Genomic DNA, 16,871 nt, shown 5'->3' with positions numbered 1-16,871 from the left:
TTCAAATGTATTCTTTTTAATGGCTGAGTAATACTCCATTGTGTATATGTACCACCGCTTTCTTATCCATTTGTCTGCTGATGGACATCTAAGTTGCTTCCATGTCCTGGCTATTATAAACAGTGCTGCGATGAATGTTGGGGTACACGTGTCTCTTTCAATTCTGGTTTCCTCAGTGTGTATGCCCAACAGTGGGATTGCTGGATCATAAGGCAGTTCTATTTCCAGTTTTTTAAGGAATCTCCACACTGTTCTCCATAGTGGCTGTGCTAGTTTGCATTCCCACCAACAGTGTAAGAGGGTTCCTTTTTCTCCGCCCCCTCTCCAGCATTTATTGCTTGTAGACTTTTGGATCGCAGCCTTTCTGACTGGCGTGAAATGGTACCTCATTGTGGTTTTGATTTGCATTTCTCTGATAATGAGTGATGTTGAGCATCTTTTCATGTTTGTTAGCCATCTGTATGTCTTCTTTGGAGAAATGTCTGTTTAGTTCTTTGGCCCATTTTTTGATTGGGTCGTTTATTTTTCTGGAATTGAGCTGCAGGAGTTGCTTATATATTTTTGAGATTAGTTGTTTGTCAGTTGCTTCATTTGCTATTATTTTCTCTCATTCTGAAGGCTGTCTTTTCACCTTTCTTAGAGTTTCCTTTGTTGTGAAGAAGCTTTTAATTTTAATTAGGTCCCATTGATTTATTTTTGCTTTTATTTCCAATATTCTGGGAGGTGGGTCATAGAGGGTCCTCCTGTGATTTATGTTGGAGAGTGTTTTGCCTATGTTCTCCTCTAGAAGTTTTATAGTTTCTGGTCTTAGGTTTAGATCTTTAATCCATTTTGAGTTTATTTTTGTGTATGGTGTTAGAAAGTGTTCTAGTTTCATTCTTTTACAAGTGGTTGACCAGTTTTCCTAGCACCACTTGTTAAAGAGATTGTCTTTTCTCCATTGTATATTCTTGCCTCCTTTGTCAAAGATAAGGTGTCCATGCTGCTAAGTCACTTCAGTCGTGTCCGACTCTGTGCAACCCCATAGATGGCAGCCCACCAGGCTCCCCCGTCCCTGGGATTCTCCAGGCAAGAACACTGGGGTGGGTTGCCATTTCCTTCTCCAATGCATGACAGTGGAAAGTGAAAGTGAAGTTGTTCAGTTATGTCCGACTCTTCACGACCCCATGGAGTGCAGCCCACCAGGCTCCTCCATCCATGGGATTTTCCAAGCAAGAGTACTGGAGTGCCATCACCTTCTCCGTAAGGTGTCCATAGGTGTGTGGATTTATCTCTGGGCTTTCTGTTTTGTTCCACTGATGTATATTTCTGTCTTTGTGCCAGTGCCATACTGTCTTGAAGACTGTGACATTGTAGTAGAGCCTGAAGTCAGGCAGGTTGATTCTTCTAGTTCCATTCTTCTTTCTCAAGATTGCTTTGGCTATTCAAGTTTTTTTGTATTTCCATACAAATTGAGAAATTATTTGTTCTAGCTCTGTGAAAAATACCGCTGGTAGTTTGATAGGGATTGCATTGAATCTATAGATTGCTTTGGGTAGTATACTCATTTTCACTATATTGAATCTTCTGATCTATGAACACAGTATGTTTCTCCATCTATTAGTGCCCTCTTTGATTTCTTTCACCAGTGTTTTATAATTTTCTATATATAGGTCTTTAGTTTCTTTAGGTTGGAGAAGGCAATGGCACCCCACCCCAATACTCCTGCCTGGAAAATCCCATGGACGGAGGAGCCTGGTAGGCTGCAGTCCATGGGGTCGCTAAGAGTCGGACACGACTGAGCGATTTCACTTTCTCTTTTCACTTTCATGCATTGGAGAAGGAAATGGCAACCCACTCCAATGTTCTTGCCTGGAGAATCCCAGGGACGGGGGAGCCTGGTGGGCTGCCGTCTATGGAGTCACACAGAGTTGGACACGACTGAAGTGACTTAGCAGCAGCAGCAGTTTCTTTAGGTAGATATATTCCTAAGTATTTTATTCTTTTCGTTGCAATGGTGAATGTAATTGTTTCCTTAATTTCTCTTTCTATTTTCTCATTATTAGTGTATAGGAATGCAAGGGATTACTGTGTGTTGATTTTATATCCTGCAGCTTTACTATTCATTGATTAGCTCTAGTAATTTTCTGGTGGAGTCTTTAGGGTTTTCTATGTAAAGGGTCATGTCATCTGCAAACAGTAAGAGTTTTACTTCTTTTCCAATTTGGATTCCTTTTATTTCTTTTTCTGCTCTGATTGCTGTGGTCAAAACTTCCAAAACTATGTTGAATAGTAGTGGTGAAAGTGGGCGCCCTTATGTTGTTCCTGACGATAGGGGAAATGCTTTCAATTTTTCACCACTGAGGATAATGTTTGCTATGGGTTCGTCATATATAGCTTTTATTTATTATATTGAGGTATGTTCCTTCTATTCCTGCTTTCTGGAGAGTTTTTATAATAAATGGATGTTGAATTTTTTCAAAGGCTTTCTCTGCATCTGTTGAGATAATCATATAGCCTTTATTTTTCAGTTTCTTAATGTGGTGTATTACATTAATTGATTTACAGATATGAAGATGGGAAAACAGTGGAAATAGTGTCAGACTTTATTTTTTGGGGCTCCAAAATCACTGCAGCCATGAAATTAAAAGACCCTTATTCCTTGGAAGGAAAGTTCTGACCAACCTAGATAGCATATTCAAAAGCAGAGACATTACTTTGCTAACAAAGGTCCGTCTAGTCAAGGCTATGGTTTTTCCTGTGGTCATGTATGAATGTGAGAGTTGGACTGTGAAGAAAGCTGAGCGCCGAAGAATTGATGCTTTTAACTGTGGTGTTGGAGAAGACTCTTGAGAGTCCCTTGGACTGCAAGAAGATCCAACCAGTCCATTCTGAAGGAGATCAGCCCTGGGATTTCTTTGGAAGGAATGATGCGAAAGCTGAAACTCCAGTACTTTGGCCACCTCATGTAAAGAGTTGACTCATTGGAAAAGACTCTGATGCTGGGAGGGATTGGGGGCAGGAGGAGAAGGGGACGACAGAGGATGAGATGGCTGGATGGCATCATTGACTCGATGGATGTGAGTCTGAGTGAACTCCGGGAGTTGTTGATGGACAGGGAGGCCTGGCATGCTGCGATTCATGAGGTTGCAAAGAGTCAGACACGACTGAGCGACTGAACTGAACTGAACTGAACTGAACTGAAGAATGCTTGCATCCCTGGGATGGATAAAGCCCACTTGGTCATGGTGTATGATCTTTTTAATGAGTTGTTGGATTCTGATTGCTAGAATTTTGTTAAGGAGTTTTGCATCTATGTTCATCAGTGATATTGGCCTGTAGTTTTCTTTTTTTGTGGCATCTTTGTCAGGTTTTGGTATTAGGGTGATGGTGGCCTCATAGGATGAGTTTGGAAGTTTACCTTCCTCTGCAATTTTCTGGATGAGTTTGAGTATGATAAGTGTTAGCTCTTCTCTAAATTTTTGGTAGAATTCAGCTGAAGCCATCTGGACCTGGGCTTTTGTATTTTGGAAGATTTCTGATTACAGTTTCAATTTCTGTGCTTGTGATGGGTCTGTTAAGATTTTCTATTTCTTCCTGGTTCAGTTTTGGAAAGTTGTACTTTTCTAAGAATATGTTCATTTCTTCCAAGTTGTCCATTTTATTGGCATATAATTGCTGATTGTAGTCTCTTATGATCCTTTGTATTTCTGTGTTGTCTGTTGTGATCTCTCCATTTTCATTTCTAATTTTATTGATTTGATTTTTCTCCCTTTATTTCTTGATGAGTCTGGCTAATGGTTTGTCAATTTTATTTATCCTTTCAAAGAACCAGCTTTTGGCTTTGTTGATTTTTCCTATGGTCTCTTTTGTTTCTTTTGCATTTATTTCTGCCCTAATTTTTAAGATTTCTTTCCTTCTACTAACCCTGGGGTTCTTCATTTCTTCCTTTTCTAGTTGCTTTAGGTGTAGAGTTAGGTTGTTTATTTGGCTTCTTTCTTGTTTCCTGTGGTATGCCTGTATTGCTATGAACCTTCCCCTTAGCACTGCTTTTACAGTGTCCTCCAGGTTTGTGGTTGCTGTGTTTTCATTTTCATTCGTTTCTATGCAAATTTTTATTTCTTTTTAGATTTCTTCTGTGATTTGTTGGTTATTCAGCAGCGTGTTGTTCAGCCTCCATATGTTGTAATTTTTAATAGTTTTTCTCCTGTAATTGAGATCTAATCTTAGTGCATTGTGGTCAGAAAAGATGCTTGGAATGATTTCAATTTTTTGAATTTACCAAGGCTAGATTTATGGCCCAGGATGTGATCTATCCTGGAGAAGGTTCCATGTGCGCTTGAGGAAAAGGTGAAATTCATTGTTTTGGGGTGAAATGTCCTATAGATATCAATTAGGTCTAACTGGTCTATTGTATCATTTAAAGTTTTTGTTTCCTTGTTAATTTTCTACTTAGTTGACCTATCCACAGGTGTGAGTGGGGTATTTAAGTCTCCCACTATTATTGTATCATTGTTAATTTCCCCTTACATACTTGTTAGCATTTGTCTTACATACTGCAGTGTTCCTATGTAGGTGCATATGTATTTATAATTGGTATATCTTCTTCTTGGATTGATCCTTTGATCATTATGTGTAGTCCTTCTTTGTCTCTTTTCACAGCCTTTGTTTTAAAGTCTATTTTATCTGATATGAGTGTTGCGACTCCTGCTTTCTTTTGGTCTCTATTTGCATGGAATATCTTTTTCCAGCCCTTCACTTTCAGTCTGTGGGTGTCCCTTGTTTTGAGGTGGGTCTCTTGTAGACAACATATATAAGGGTCCTATTTTTGTATCCATTCTGCCAGTCTTTGTCTTTTGGTTGGGGCACTCAACCCATTTATGTTTAAGGTAATTATTGATAAGTATGATCCCATTACCATTTACTTTATTGTTTGGGGTTTGAGTTTATACACGCTTTCTGTGTTTCCTGTCTAGAGAAGATCCTTTAGCATTTGTTGGAGAGCTGGTTTGGTGGTGCTGAATTCTCTCAGCTTTTGCTTGTCTGTAAAGCTTTTGATTTCTCCTTCATATTTGAATGAGATCCTTGCTGGGTGCAGTATCTGGGCTATAGGTTATTTTCTTTCATCACTTTAAGTATGTCCTGCCATTCCCTCCTGGCCTAAAGAGTTTCTATTGAAAGATCAGCTGTTATCCTTATGGGAATCCCCTTATGTGTTATTTGTTGTTTTTCCCTTGCTGCTTTTAATGTTTGTTCTATGTGTTTGATTTTTATTAATTTGATTAATATGTATCTTGGGGTGTTTTGCCTTGGGTTTATCCTGTTTGGGACTCTCTGGATTTCTTGGGCTTTGGTGATTATTTCCTTCCCCATTTTAGGGATGTTTTCAACTATTATCTTCTCAAGTATTTTCTCATGGTCTTTCTTTTTGTCTTCTTCTTCTGGGACTCCTATGATTCGAATGTTCAGACATTTAACATTGTCCCAGAGGTCTCTGAGATTGCCCTCATTTCTTTTAATTCGTTTTTCTTTTTTCCTCTCTGATTCATTTATTTCTACCATTCTATCTTCTACCTCACTAATCCTATCTATGCCTCTGTTATTCTACTATTTGTTCCCTCTAGAGTGTTTTTGATCTCATTTATTGCATTATTCATTATATATTGACTCTTTTTTATTCCTTCTAGGTCCTTGTTAAACCTTTCTTGCATCTTCTCAATCCTTGTCTCCAGGCTATTTATCTGTGATTCCATATTGTTTTCAAGATTTTGGATCATTTTAACTATCATTATTCAAAATTCTTTATCAGGTAGATTCCCTATCTTTTCCTCTTTTGTTTGGTTTGGTGGGCATATATCCTGTTCCTTTACCTGCTGGGTATTCCTCTGTCTCTTCATCTTGTTTGTATTGCTGTGTTTGGGGTGGCCTTTCTGTATTCTGGCAGTTCATGGAGTTCTCTTTATTGTGGAGTTTCCTCACTGTGGTTGGGGTTGTATGGGTGGCTTGTCAAGGTTTCCTGGTTAGGGAAGCTTGTGTCGGTGTTCTGGTGGGTGGAGCTGGATTTCTTCTCTCTGGAGTGCAGTGAAGTGTCCAGTAATGAGTTATGAGATGTCATTGGTTTCGGAGTGACTTTAGGCAGCCTGTATATTGAAGCTCAGGGCTGTGTTCCTGTGTTGCTGGAGACTTTGCATGGTATGTCTTGCTCTGGAACTTGTTGGCCCTTGGATAGTGCTTGGTTTCAGTTTAGGTATGGAGGCATTTGACGAGCTCCTGTCGATTAATGTTCCCTGGAGTCAGGAGTTCTCTGGTGTTCTCAGGATTTGGAGTTAAGCCTCCTGCTTCTGGTTTTCAGTCTTATTTTTACAGTAGCCTTGAGACTTCTCCATCTATACAGCACCGTTGATAAAACATCTAGGTTAAAGATGAAAAGTTTCTCCACAGTGAGGGACACCCAGAGAGGTTCACAGAGTTACATGGAGAAAAGAAGAGGGAGGAGGGAGATAGAGGTGACCCGAATGAGATGAGGTGGAATCAAAAGAGGAGAGAGCAAGCTAGCCAGTAATCACTTCCTTATGTACGCTCCACAGTCTAGACTGCTCAGAGATGTTCACAGAGCTATACAGAGAAGAGAAAAGGGAGGAAAGAGACAGAAGTAGCCAGGAGGATAAAGGGGGGAATGAAAAGGAGAGAGAGAGATCCAACCAGTAATCAGTTCCTTAAGTGTTCTCCACCGTCTGGAACACACAAAGATTCACAGAGTTGGGTAGAGAAGAGAAGGGGGAGGGAGGAGCTAGAGGCGACTTGGTGGAGAAAAAGGAGAGTCCAAAGGGGGAGAAAGCAGTCAAGCCAGTAATCTCACTCCCAAGTAAAAATGGGTACTGAAGATTGGGTTCTTAAAGGTACAAAATTGATAACAAATACCAAAAAGCAAAGATTAAAAATCTAGAGTAGAGGTTGGATTTTCAAAATACAATATTAAAGAAAAGAAAAAAAAAGTCACAAAAATTAGAAAATATATATATGAAGTTTGTTTTAAAAAATAGGGTCTCTCTTTTTTTTTTGCAAAGTAATAGTAGGTTATAAAAATGAAAATTAAAGGAGTGATAGAGGACTTAAATTTTTTTAATTAAATAAATAATGATAGTAAAAATAGTAAAAATATATCTAGTCTTTCTCTGGTGTTGTTGTGGGCAATGTGGGGTCAGTTCGTTTTCAGATAGTTCCTTGATCTGGCTTATATTTCTCAAGATCTATAGGCACCTTCCTATGTAGTCGGTTCTAACTACAGGGTTTTAATCTATTTCATCTGTCACTTCCAAGGAGGGTCCCTCTGTTTTAGCTTCTTCTGTTTGCTGGTCTCTTCAGTGTCTAACTTCCTCCCTGACACAAGAGGGTGGTGGTGGACACTTTTTTAGGCTCACTTGTTCAGTCGTGCTGTGGGGAGGGAGGGACGCTGCAAACAAATAACACTGGCATGTGCTCGCAGTGTCTCGGCCACACTGGGTTTGCCCCCACTCGTGGTGTGTGTGCTTTCCCTGTCTACACTGCTCAGGCTCTAGGTTTGCTCTGCCAGGAACCATCCGAGGCTGGCCCTGGGCTGCATGCACCTCCCAGGTCTAAGCCACTCAGGTTCAGGCACTCGGGTAGTCCTCAGAGGTGCAGACTCGGTTGGGCCTGCGTTTTGTGCCCTTCCCAGGTCCAAGCAGCTCAGGTGATCAGGTGTTTGGTGAGTGCGGTCACTGCAACTTATCACCTCCCCCGTCCCTGGTGCTCAGTTTTCTGGGTGTACAACCGGCGCACCTTCTCAGGTGGATGTTGACCATCCAGAATCCCAAGAAGTCTTAGTTAGCAATTAAGCCTGCTTACAGTTTGGTAGATAATGCCTCTCTGGGGCCGCGATTGCCCCCTTCCGGCTCTGGCTGCCTGCCACTGGAGGGGGATGGTCTGCAGCCGGCTAGCTCTGCTCAGTCCTTTGTTCTGTGCACAGGCCTAGCGGTGTCTTAGGTTAGGACTTTTTGCATGGTAGCTATCCCACAGTCTGGTTTGCTATCCCAGGTTAGTTCCCTCAGATTGCCCTTGGGGCATTCAGGCCCAGTCCTTACTCTAAGCAATGCAGCCCACATCTCCCTGCCCAGCCCCACTTGCTAGTGGTGGGTGCAGGCATCTGCGCTGCTTCTCCACTGGGGGAGTTACTGTTGGGCTCATAATCTGTGGGTTTTAATTGTTCATTTATTTTTCCTCCCTGTTATGTTGCCCTCTGTGCTTCCAAGGCTCGGCACAGACTCGGCCGTGAGAGTGTTTCCTGGTGTTTGGAAACTTCTCTCTTTTTAAGACTCTATTCCCCGGACGGAGCTCCATCCCTACCTCTTTTGTCTCTCTTTTTGTCTTTTATATTTTTTCCTACCTCCTTTCGAAGACAATGGGCTGCTTTTCTGGGTACCTAATGTCCTCTGCTAGCATTCAGTTGTTTTGTGGAATTTACTCAGCGCTTAGATGTTCTTTTGATGAATTTGTGGGGGAGAAAGTGGTCTCCCCATCCTATTCCTCCAGCATCTTCCCATATACTCTCCATTAGGCTCTTTTAACAGAGAAGGCTATGGCACCCCACTCCAGTACTCTTGCCTGAAAATCCCATGGATGGAGGAGCCTGGTAGGCTGTAGTGCATGGGGTTGCTAGGAGTCGTACATGACTGAGCGACTTCACTTTCACTTTTCACTTTCATGCATTGGAGAAGGAAATGGCAACCCATTCCAGTGTTCCTGCCTGGAGAATCCCAGGGACGGGGAGCCTGGTGGGCTGCCGTCTATGGGGTCGCACAGTCAGACACGACTGAAGCGACTTAGCAGCAGCAGCAGGCTCTTTTAAACGTATCTTTTTCTCTCCTCAAACTCTTAAATTTGTGTTTTTATTTCCCTGAACATATTAAATCATACTTTTAATTCTGTATCTGATAATTCTGTTTTTTTTTGTCTATTGCTTTTGTGATCCTGTGGGTTTGTATTCTTATGTTCCTGACTACTTCTGAATTAAATATTGCATATGAAAATATGTAGGAATTAATAATTACATCTGGCAGGCTACTATGAGTACTTGGCATCCAAATCCTTATATCCCAACAGAGATCATTTGACACTGGTTCTCCTTTCGTTTTAGTGCTAGTCATTTGCCAGTTCATCCTTCCTTTTAGTTTGTAGTACCTTGGGGTTGAGTCTCAAAGCTTAGGACATGTACTAGATAATCCCTCCTTAGAGCCTCCAAACTAATTATTTGTCACTGTAGCCTCCATAGTTTGTCAACAGCCCTGCTCTACCTCTTAAAATCTGTCACATTTTATGGGATCAGCAGCTAACTCTAGAAGAAAAGCAGCCCAAAGGTGAGGCTCACCTTTTGGGGTTCTGTTATTCTTCTGGATTTTATTTTATTTTTTTTGTAATTGTTAATTATTTTGCTTCTCAGCTTTTCAGATAATTGTTATAGTTTGGCAGATAAAACCAAATTACCTAGTCTACCCTTATTGGGAGTAAATTCTGGATTGGTACACCTCTGTCATAGCCCATTCTACATGTCATTTCATTATTTCAACTTTTGTATTCTTTCTTTTGAGTACTATACAGTTCATATCCCATAATATTTTGATGTTTACTTTTTTTAATATCATGCTGCTGCTGCTGCTGCTGCTAAGTCGCTTCAGTCGTGTCCGACTCTGTGTGACCCCATAGACGGCAGCCCACCAGGCTCCTCTGTCCCTGGGATTCTCCAGGCAAGAATACAGGAGTGGGTTGCCATTTCCTTCTCCAATGCAGGAAAGTGAAAAGTGAAAGTGAAGTCGTTCAGTCATGTCTGACTCTTAGCGACCCTATGGACTGCAGCCTACCAAGCTCCTTCGTCGATGGGATTTTCCAGGCAAGAGTACTGGAGTGGGGTGCCATTGCCTTCTCCGTTTAACATTATAGATTTAAATAAAAATAAGTTTTCTCATTCACTCCATCTGCAAGTGGTATTTTCAGATACGTCCCCTTTCCTCTTGAACCTCCCTCCCCTATCACCCTTTCCCACCCATCTCGGTTGTTACAGATTCCCAGTTTGAGTTCTGAGTCATATAGAAAATTCCCACAGGCTATCTATTTTACATCTGTTAGTATACATGCATCCATGCTACTCTCTCCATTCATCTCACCCTCCCCTTCCTCTCCCCTGTCCTTGTCTATAAGTATATTTTGTATGTCTGCATCTCCACTGCTGCCCTGCAAATAGGTTCATCAGTACCATCTTTCTAAATTTCATATATATAGGTTAATATACCTTATTGTTTTTCTCTTTCTGACTTACGTCACTCTGTGTATTAGGCTCTAGGTTCATCCACCTCATTAGAACTGACTTAAATGTGTTCCTTTTTATGGCTGAGTAGTTTTCCATTGTATATATGTACCACAGCTTCTTTATCCATTCATCTGTAGTTGGATATCTAGGTTGCTTCCATGTCCTAGCCATTGTGAATAGTGCTGCAATGAATATTGTGGTACATGTGTCTTTTTCAATTTTAGTTTCTTTAGATATATGCCCAGAGGTGGTATTGCTGGGTCATATGGTGGTTTTATTCCTAGTTTTTTAAGGAGTCTCCATACTGTCTTCCATAGTGGCTGTATCAATTTACATTCCTACCAGTGGTGCAAGAGGGTTCCTTTTACTCCACATCCTCTCTAACACTTGTTTGTGGATTTTTGGATGATGGCCATCCTGACTAGTATGAGGTGATATCTCATTGTAGTTTTGATTTGCATTTCTCTAATAATGAGCGATGTTGAGCATCTCTTCATGTGTTTATTAGCCATCCATATGTCTTCTTTGGAGAAACGTCTGTTTAGGTCTTTTTTGCACTTTTTGATTGGGCTGTTTGTTCTTCTGGTATTGACTTGTATGAGCTGCTTGTATATTTTGGAAATTAATCCTTTGTCAGTTCTTTCATTTGCTATTATTTTCTCGTATTCTGAGGGTTATCTTTTCACTTTGTTTATATTTTCCTTTTCTGTGCAAAAGCTTCTAAGTTTACTTAGGTCCCACTTGTTTACTTTTGTTTTCATTTCCATTATTATAGGAGGTGGGTCATAGAGGATCTTGCTATGATTTGTGTCAGACAGTGTTCTGCCTATGTTTTCTTCTAAGCATTTTATAGTTTCTGGTCTTAAGTTTTTAATCCATTTTGAGTTTATCTTTGTGTATGGTGTTAGGAAGTGTTCTAATTTCATTCTTTTACATGTAGTTATCCAGTTCTGCCAATACCACTTACTGAAGAGACTATCTTTTTCCCATTGTATATTCTTGCCTTGCAGACTAATAACTATTACCAAGTATATTTAATAACTTTCTTGACTTCTTGTTTATATCATGTACAGATTATACAATTAATGATGAAGTGCTATGGCTCCACTGTGGTTTATCCAGGAATTGACTTGAAGAAGCATACTTAGTGATAGAAAATGATGATTATATATGAGTTATAGAGAAAGATTTAAGTAAACTACAAGCCAGGTACTGATCTAGAAAGGGAGACACAATACTGAAGAATGTGTGTGTGTGTGTGTGTGTGTGCTAAATCCCTTCAGTTGTGTCTGACCCTCTTCAACCCTATGGACTGTAGCCTGCCAGGCTCCTCTCTCCATGGGATTCTTCAGGCAAGAATACTGGAATGGGTTGCCATGCCCTTTGCCAGGGGATCTTCTCAACCCAGGGACTGAACCTGCATCTCTTAAGTCTCCTGCATTGGCAGGCAGGTTCTTTACCTCTAGTGCCACAAAGAATGGTAGAACTTTAATTGGAATATAAATAGACTATAACAGAATTTTTTAAAATATATATATATATACACACATATATATTTTTTATCTATTGGTTCATATAGTGTCTAAGAAAGCAACCAGAATTAAACACTTTATTAACTTCTTATAATAACATTATTTTTCAATAGATGTTAAAGCAAAACATGCAAATAGTAAAATAATTGTAAAAGTAAAAATTGTTTCTTTTCCTCTGCTTTACTATTCCAACTTTAATTTGTGCCAGAAATTTGTAATTTAAGGTTTTGGGAATAATAATATAACATTATAGTTATATTAATTAATATAAAATTAATAAATTAAATATTAATAAATATTAGATGTATGACTTAATACTGTAGAATATGAAGTATATTATTTGACAAATATATATCAATGCATATTTTTGTTTTATATTTTTAACTCAATAAATCTCTTACACAGTTTACCTCATTTACTCCCCACAATACCACCAAAAACTGGGACCACAAAAGCCTTCACAGAAATGACTCAACTAGTAGCTGAATAGTTGAGCACCGGCTGATCTGATCCCCCAAATTATATTTTCCCCACTGTATCATATCAAGTAAAAGAAAAAAAGGCAAAATCAGACATGATACTAGTGTTCACAGACATACATATAATATTTATGAAATATTGTGCAAGGATTTCTGTTTGTGGCTAAGATGGTTAATTAATAATCAGTTGTTTTAGTAATATTTATTTCTTTAGAATTATTTCAAATATTTGATTTTATCAGAGAACACCTAAAACTCAGGGTTTATATGAATAGTAAATAATATAAAAATTGCATGGAAATTATTGAATCACATGTGACATATTGACCTATCTAGATTATTATTCTGAGGAGACAATCTCTCATTTAGCAGCACCAAACTCTCCCCCATAGCAGCAGACCATTAAAAACAACAGTACTTCCCTTTGGCCTAGAAGGAAGCTACATGCAGTGTTAATATTTTCAGCAGACTCTTTTAGCAATTACAATCTATAATCACTCACCTGGGACTGAACATATGTTGTGCTGAATTGTCATTTGTCTTTGCAGATTAAAAGCGAGTAAGCATCTTGACTACAGTAATCACTCAGGAAATAGTGGTTGACATGAAATCAAAGACCTGATTCTTGTCAGGTCTGTGCATGCTACTTTGATCTTCAGTCCTCTATCTCTAGCTTTCCTCCTTCCATCATTATTAATTCCCTGCTCCCAAGCTCTGAATAAAGTCATGTTTTAATTCATCTCATTTCTTACCAGAAAAATAAGTTATGGAGAAGATAAAGCAGATGTTTATTTCTCAGAGGTTCAAGTATAAAAGGATCCTTTGTTCTACTTTTTGTTTGTTTTTGCAATTGTTGTTTATTCTTTTTCTCTAATATCTTTACCCAGATGCTCAAGGTCATTAAGAAAAAATCTATTGAACCCTTTGAGTTTATAATCTTGCAAAACTATGGTTTACCTTACATTCCCTGTAATCTAAATCCAGAAGTATAATTTAAAAATATTAATAATATACTTCATACATTGGAATACTATCTAGTTATGAAAAAAAATGAAGATCTATATGTAATGCTATAAATAATCCATAAGGTTTATTACTAAATAAAAATTAAGGTGTAGGAGTGTGTTTAGAATATAATCTTATTTGTGAAAAATGGTGAAAGTGTCTGGATATGTACATACATACTTTGTTTTCCATTGATTGTAAGTGGAAAGATACAGAAGAGAGCAGTTTCTGAGTTCCCTGGTGGAAGGGAAACTTGCTTTTTAACTCATACACTCTTGTGTACCATTCAAAATTTTTATGAAATGCTTCAGGTAGTTTCAATTTTTAAAAATAAAATGACACAATTCAAGATTTCTCCAAACAAGTGTATACTGCATTTATAATGCATTATAACAAGAGTTATAATGCATTTATTCATTCATTTATCTAAGAACTATTTATGAAATCTCCTTAATGTTCTGCCTATTAAACTGGATTTGTTGTTGGGGAAGAAGGCGGAGAGTAGGGTGGTCAGTGTGCTTCCAGGACACAATGAGTAGAATAGGTGGTATTGACATTTCTGAAAATTAAAAATGAACAGTTATCTAGCCAAGATGAATTTCATACTCTGTGTCCAGGTTGCCTTAGTGCAGATTAGAGGTCTCTACTGAAGGGTTTAGTTGCCCATGTAGGTTACCCCTACAGTAAGTGGTTATCAGTACAGAACTATTGAACCCTGATAATAACAGCTTAATTTAGATTAGCTAGGATACCAATTAATAGGAAGAAATCTAGAGATTGTGGAAACAGGTGTCCAAATCAGAGACCTGGAGGGGCATTGAAAACTATCAATACTAGGATGAAATAATCAAAATCCTAAAGAAAAGGAATCCTTTGGTATGGTAGCTTTTAAAGCTTCAGTTCAGTCGCTCAGTCATGTCTGACTCTTTGCGACCCCATGAATCACAGCATGTCCATCACCAACTCCCAGAGTTCGCTCAGACTCACGTCTATCGAGTCAGTGATGCCATCCAGCCATCTCATCCTCTGTCGTCCCCTTCTCCTCCTAACCCCAATCCCTCCCAGCATCAGAGTCTTTTCCAATGAGTCAACTCTTCACATGAGGTGACCAAAGTACTGGAGCTTCAGCTTTAGCATCATTCCTTCCAAAGAAATCCCAGGGCTGATCTCCTTCAGAATGGACTGGTTGGATCTCCTTGCAGTCCAAGGGACTCTCAAGTCTTCTCCAACACCACAGTTCAAAAGCATCAATTCTTCTGTGCTCAGCTTTCTTCACAGTCCAACTCTCACATCCATACATGACCACAGGAAAAACCATAGCCTTGACTAGACAGATCTTTGCTGGCAAAGTAATGTCTCTGCTTTTCAATATGCTGTCTTTGTGGGTCATAACTTTCCTTCCAAGGAGTAAGCATCTTTTAATTTCATGGCTGCAGTCACCATCTGTAGTGATTTTGGAGCCCCGAAAAATAAAGTCTGACACTGTTTCCACTGTTTCCCCATCTATTTCCCATGAAGTGATGGGACCAGATGCCATGATCTTCATTTTCTGAATGCTGAGCTTTAAGCCAACTTTTTCACTCTCCTCTTTCACTTTCATCAAGAGGCTTTTGAGTTCCTCTTCACTTTCTGCCATAAGGGTGGTGTCATCTGCATATCTGAGGTTATTGATATGTCTCCTGGCAATCTTGATTCCAGCTTGTGCTTCTTCCAGCCCAGTGTTTCTCATGATGTCCTCTGCATGTAAGTTAAATAAGCAGGGTGACAGTATTTAGCCTTGACATACTCTTTTTCCTATTTGGAACCAGTCTGTTGTTCCATGTCCAGTTCTAACTGTTGCTTCCTGACCTGCATACAAATTTCTCAAGAGGCAGGAATTTTCCACAGTTTATTGTGATCCACACAGTCAAAGGCTTTGGCATAGTCAATAAAGCAAAAATAGATGTTTTTCTGGAACTCTCTTGCTTTTTCCATGATCCAGCGGATGTTCACAATATGGTGTCTGGTTCCTCTGCCTTTTCTAAAACTAGTTTGAACATCTGGAAGTTCACGGTTCACATATTGCTGAAGCCTGGCTTGGAGAATTTTGAGCATTACTTTACTAGCGTGTGAGATGAGTGCAATTGTGCGGTAGTTTGAGCATTCTTTGGCATTGCCTTTCTTAGCCACTCTCAATTTTTCAGTTTCTCAGTCATGTCCATCTCTTTGTGACCTATAGATGGCAGCATACCAGGCTTCCCTGTCCTTTACTATCTCCCGGAGTCTGCTCAAACTCATGTCCATTAAGTCAATGATGCCATCCAACCATCTCATTCTCTGATGCCCCCTCCTCCTGCTACCCTTAATCTTTCCCAGCATCAGGGTCTTTTCCAGTGAGTCAGCTCTTCGCATCAGGTGGCCAAAGTATTGGAGCTTCAGCTTTAGCATGTCTTTCCATTGAATAATCAGAATTGATTTCCTTTAGGATTCGCTCAGCCATTCTCAATAGCCATCTTTATATTACATTAACATGGCCATTTATGAACCATTTTCTGTGAAAAATAACTGCAAAAGTATGCATATTGGCATTCATATAAACAACATACAAATAAACATTGTAAAGAAGCAATTAACGTCATGACAACCAAGAATTATGTATAAAGCTTGAAAACAGGCTGTGTGAAAACTGCACTTACTGTATCATTAACCTAGATTTATCTCTGGGAAGAGTTTCACTGTAAATCTAACATTAAAATGGTGACAATGCCATTGTTTTTTGACAGAATAAAAATGGTAAGATATGCTATCCTTTAATCTCCATAAAAGTACTATCTTTAGAAAGATCAGAAAACTGAAGAGACCACCAGTGCGGTTTTCATTGCTCTCCTCTGCATCAGAATGTGGTCTTATCAGTTCTGTGTCTCACAAGTATTCACTGTTTCCTATTTCTCTCCAGGATACAGCAGACTTTGTTGGCAGCAAATTTTTTGTTCTACTTCTATTTGGTTTCCAAATGAAAAAAATTTTTCCTTTGAGATTCTTCTTTATCTCTTGGGCTATTTTATTACAATATCCTCTTTCTATAACTGGCCTGTCAGATAAAAGATTAATTGCTGTAAATAACAAAGACTAAAAACCCTTTGGAATTGGCCTACTGTGATCTACCAGATTAATAATTTCAAAGAAAGAATTGTGTCCTATTTTGGTACATTCATGGAGCATTGGCTTTTTTTCTTTTCCAAATTGAAAACCATCAGCTATGATACTTGAAAAAGATAATGTTCTATCACAGATAAAACTGGCTTCAGTGTGTTCTTTTTTTCTCTCTCTCTCTTTTTTTCCCTTTGTTGTTGCTCTTTGAGATTGGTGTCTTCTGGGTTTGCACGGTAAGATCTTTCTTTATTTCTTACCCAAACAGGCTTTTCTAACAAATCTTGAGATTTGGGAAGGCACCACTGCTTCCAGGAATTTGTTCCCCAAAGTCAGCAACAGACTTAGCCAATATTATAGCAATGCTCTAGGTTACAGGAAAGCTGTTATTTGACCAGATGTTATTACAGAGTAGAAAAACAGATT

At 39.1% G+C, this 16,871-nt stretch overlaps 1 protein-coding gene across 2 annotated transcripts in view; it reads left to right on the top strand.

The window, feature by feature from the left end:
- LOC129646351 (uncharacterized) overlaps positions 1-16,871 on the top strand; it is a 572,274-nt gene that overhangs the window by 529,256 nt on the left and 26,147 nt on the right. The gene's annotated exons all lie outside the window — the stretch shown is intronic.

The sequence above is a fragment of the Bubalus kerabau genome, chromosome 3, assembly GCF_029407905.1.
Source record: "Bubalus kerabau isolate K-KA32 ecotype Philippines breed swamp buffalo chromosome 3, PCC_UOA_SB_1v2, whole genome shotgun sequence".
NCBI classification, from domain to species: domain Eukaryota; kingdom Metazoa; phylum Chordata; class Mammalia; order Artiodactyla; family Bovidae; genus Bubalus; species Bubalus kerabau.
Note: the sequence above shows the minus strand (reverse complement) of the source record. Positions and strands in the feature narration are given on the sequence as shown.